This window comes from Cibotium barometz, chromosome 33 (assembly GCF_041138505.1).
Source record: "Cibotium barometz isolate CiBa-2024 chromosome 33, ASM4113850v1, whole genome shotgun sequence".
NCBI lineage: Eukaryota > Viridiplantae > Streptophyta > Polypodiopsida > Cyatheales > Cibotiaceae > Cibotium > Cibotium barometz.
Genome location: NC_141078.1, coordinates 15441473 through 15446722, shown reverse-complemented (window position 1 = coordinate 15446722; position 5250 = coordinate 15441473).

The window sequence follows — 5250 nt, the reverse complement described above, 5'->3', positions numbered from 1 at the left end:
CATCACCCTTTGTAGTGCCTTTCTCGTCACATCTTCCTTCTTTTCCACTTCTTGGCTAATCATTAACATTCTCTATCTATTCTTATTCTTCTTCTTGTCTTTTTCCTTGATCTTGTTAACTTTCTTCTTCCACATGTTAATCTGTCACCTATTCAGTTTCCCAATATCAAGTGATTAATCCACATGTAATAGGAATCCGAAAGTGTATAATTACCAAACAATGGCCAACTCTCCATGCCCAACCATCTCATGTATACATGTTGCCACTCAATGCCCAACCAATTTGCAATGCCAATGATTTTTCCTAGTGCTCAAGCGTAGGCACATGACCTAATGTATATACATCATACATGTGTCCCGTCATTGCCATTGATTGATTGATAACTGATTAATTGAAGAGGAAGTCGATGTTGTGTGGCTACTTTCATTGCCTCCTCTCTAGCTCACCTAATCCTCCTCCTTACCACTTTTCCAAGGCACTCATGTGGCAAGGAGGATTCATCAAAACACTCTCCCCCATGGCTCCCTCTTACTCCTCTAGCCATGGGTACTCTTCTCCTCCACAACTTAGATTCTAGTTTGAAAAGAGAATACAATGAATTTTGCTTCAAGTGGATAGGGTTAAACCACTTATTTCAAATGCATGAACTCATGCTCTTTTCCATCATCATATAGCTCCAAAGGCATCAATAAAAACACATGTACGCCCCTCAACACCTCCATGTACATGTGTATTAAGCATTCACATATGCATTTGACATCTTCATGAGTTTTAATCCAACTTGGTGAAGAAGCAACAATAGTTTCATTACACTTCAAATGGCATCCAAGAGCATTGTTGTGGCTCACCCTAACCCCCCCTGGCACATCCAACAAGAGATTACCTGGTGAACTGCAACTATCTCGTGGAGGATCTTTCCAATAGCTGAGCTCGTAACCCTTGAGGTCTCCAAGCTCTATAACTCCTTGAGAAGAAATTCCACCGTGCCTCCCACGAGCGTTGTCACACCACCGCATTGCACTACGGGTACACATCCCTTCTCTCACCTCACATATACTCACTAGCATGCATTAGGGATAGAGATTAGCAAGAGCAAGACTCTATTGCATAATGGGAGAGTATATTGTATTATGAGAGAAATTCATTTATATACATGGCCATAAGTGTTCCCTCTCACTTAAATTGTGGCCGATCGGGCACATTGGGCTCATAAGAGGCCTAATGCTATTACAATGACTACTCTCATAATATATCCATGAAGTACATCACTGGGACTTTATCCTAACTTGCTACCACATGTTCTTGAAGTGGAAATTGCCATAAGTATTACATAGGACCATTATGGGCGCCCGTCCAAGTTGTAGATTTAGACACCATTGCTTCATATATTGAATGTATGACCTTTTGGTGTATCTACCTTGACCTGTAGCTCTGCTCCTCAATCGGACTTCATTTTCCAGTGCCTCCTGAAGAGATCCTAACAAAGGTGTAGTAACCAACACAAAGGGGGAAGAGTAGATGAAGCTCTTACCCTCGTATACCACTTCCTCTACTTCTCTTGCTTTTGTCGCTCAACCCTTAGTATGAACCAGGATCTGATATCATGAAAATATGCAGGGAAAAAGAGAGCTTGAGCTCTTGTGCAAGCATAATAGAGTATATACAAGTGGTCCATAATGCGAACACGCTAAGTGGAGTGGGTAGGTGTGGACTAGTCGGTGTAGTAGTCCAACTGTAGAATCTCTGGGAAAGATATGTCGGTGCCAACTACCAAACCTACCAGTGATGTAAATGTCAAACGGTCATGCAGGCACCTCGTGAGAGTGTCAGCTCATGTTGAGCTTGACATCTCAACACATAGATCTAGAAAGCTTGAGGGTGGAAGCAGGTGGTGGAATGGTGCAAAGGGGCTAGCCAATCAGTGGGAAGTGAAAAGGAAGTGTTACAAGATTTGGGTGTTAGAAATGTAGTAGATGTTACAACCCTAGCTTCAATAGGCAAGAATGCTAAATAGTCAGTTTGCAGGCCTAGGAAAGGAGGTGGTGGGTGAAGACAAAATCCCCCTTCTTAACCGTACAACACTGGTATCGAATCTCAAACTGCCCCTAGCTCTGTAAAGACTAAGTTGAAAGAAAGTGCTTGCCCTACCATTGTAAAAACTAGGTCGAAGCAAAAGTGATGTTGTATCTACAAGACTGCACCTTTTGTTTTTTTGCATAGTGTCATGCATTTGTCAACCATTATTTATTTTCTAATGCATTTATTACTAGAGATTGTTCTTCAAGCTTTCTTTTTAGCATTTTGTGTGTTCCGTTGTGTCTAAAAGTTGTGAGTTGCATATAGATGTTGAGAACATGTTAGGTCATGAGTAAAGAAGCTAGTGATCCTTGACCTAAATGGACTACTTCTCATCATCAAAAAATGCTAGTTTATGAGTGTACCAACATGGTACTGAGTTCCACTACACAGTGTGGGAAGTGGTGCAAACTACTTGTCCTAATTGTTGCCAACTACTTGCCCTAATTATACAACAAACAAAATTCGCACTGCACCCAGATGGAACTTCTATCCAAGCTTTTTGATATGATAAGCCTCAAGATGGATGTGGCTAAGGGTGATGATCCTAATTTTTTCCACTTCCACTAAATTTCGACCGGCATGATTGGAAATCATGGCCATGATCACACAATGTAGTCATGGGCTACTTGATCACAGTGACTAGTGTGATTCTCAGCCAGATGGCTATGATCATAAAATGTGATCACGCCTTTTGATCATGACATGCTGACAACTGATTGGCTGATTGTGTTAGAAAAATCTAGGGGTAATCCTTAGTCAACTCTCACACTCGTGATTGTAGGGAATCATGGTCATGATCACGAGTCACAGGCATGATTCTGTAGGAAATAGAATCACAGTCGTGGGTGGCTAGGTAGGTTTTGATTTTCAGCTTTGGGAGGCAAATTTGAGTCTTTCCTACTCAAATGATCTAGTATGGACCCATGCACTTTTAATTTTATGGAGAATTATGTAATGGGATCCAATGGCCCATGTTTTTTCTATTTTTTTTAAATGTTGGGGTAATTCTTGCATAATCATGACATGGCTTCATAAGACTTGTATGCAAAAAATAAATGTAAATGATAATTCTTGTGGTTTTGTTAACTTGTTTTATGCATAAATATAAAACACAACAACTAAAAGCACAAAATACATTGGTTTTCACTTCTGTTTCTTCTTTATTTTCCAACCTTATCCACTTCTCTACCACATACATTTCTTCAAGAAGCCATGTTTTTGGGAAAAGGGGCTTGCGGATGGGCAAGGAGTAGAAAAAGGACCAGATGGTTCTCCGATGGTGGTGCCAAAAATGTTATGGCTTGCACCATTCTTTGTGAGATTGCTCAAACATCAAGTCATGTTTACCTTAACTTATCATGGGGACTTGTTGATTCCCAAGCTCGTATCTCTCGAAGACTCCAAGGCTCCACTAGTTGGTGCTAGTAGCTTCTACGCTCCGTCTACTCCTCTGAATCCACTTGTAGTTGTCATACATAAACCTCCAAGGGCTCTCACTCCTCTCACTCTTACTCACTCTCACACAAAATGGATAAGAGACACATGCACAAAGAATCATCCATACCACTCTGAACTGTCTCTCTCATACAAAACTAGAGCACAAGAGAGCAAGTAGACACACAATCTTGACTCAATTGGTACAACGGGGGATTCTCCTTCTATTATGAAAACAAGTTACTTATATAAATTTAGCCCTTATTCACACTTGGGAACCCAAAAACTTAAAGTGCGCTCAGTCATTGGCTAGCCTTTCTCATAACATAACATTTTATAGTGCTGTTCATGACACTTATTACCATCTCTTCATGTGTAGAGAAGAGATGTTTAGTTAACCCAAAATGGGGTTAGCAACCATTATTGAGACCCATAACCTCTTGCTAATAAAGACGAAGACCACAACAAGGTCACTAAGAAGTTGTGGGTACCCAAGATTACCCTTGATATAGCTCAGGAATGTATGATGCCTAGTAACCATCATTTTGCCAGAAGCCTACCCCTGATGTGCCAAGTGGGCTCCCATAGCAAAGCTATTATACCTTCGACATGACCCCACCTAGATCCCCATCAAAATGTCATAATCTCAAGGCCTCTATGATAGAAACCCTTCTATCCCAAAAACCCTAGCACCCCAAAGTCAAAGAGAATCAAACAATGACCTTGAACCCTAGTTTATGCCTAGCCTAACATATGACATTCTAGTGGGTTCCAACCAAAACAGCAAGTCATGAAAAACGATAACAAAATTATGCAAACGACAACTCAACTCCATTTTTGGAAAAAAAAACCCAAAAATATACATTTTTTCCAAATTTATGGAGACAAAAGACACTTTCATGTCAAACATTTAAAAAACACTACTTTTGTGAAAAATGCATAAAACATTACTTACATTTTACTCAACCTAAAAATGTCCAATTAACAAAATAATTACGAAAGAGAAGAAACTCTTCCAATCAACTACGAGAGTCATTGGACCTTTTGCTTAAAAATATCAATTATTTTTTGGTGCAAGTATCAAGAAGTTTTTTAATTCAAATCCATACACAACAATTTCTATATCATGCAAATTAAGCATGTCCACATGTCGACAAATTTCACTTTTCTTTCCTTTTTTGCTTTGTTTAAGTATCTCTAGATCATACTTTCCCTTGAGCATGGATAAGTTTTGCACCAATACACATTTCTACACTGTGTGTTGCACGTAGCGTGTTATTAACATACTAATAGTAGGTGATAAAATTGACATTACTTTTAGACCCAATATAATTTGATGAAACTCTTACATGGGGTTAGTGCATTGTCTAAGAAAATAATTTTTCTTTGTATAAAAAGTCGATCCAATGGTTGAATTTAAGCATATTTTGATATTAAGACATGTAGGTTTATGGAGTCCATGGCCATAGAAGAGGTTTATTGAAAGAAAAGATGTCTCTAGATTTAGATAGAAATCCAACGATCCAAATGGTCAAATTTTAGATGGTAGTGAGTACTATAATTTATCAGCTTACTTTATTTTGATCTAATAGTTCGATTTAGAGTTATAGTATTTGTAAAAACACAATTTTCAGTTTATAACAGTTAGATTTTGAGCCCATGAAAATGACAACAGTTGTCGTTTTGAAAAATTGATGGAAATTTGGATTCCAGAATTCACTTTGTTTTGACAATGA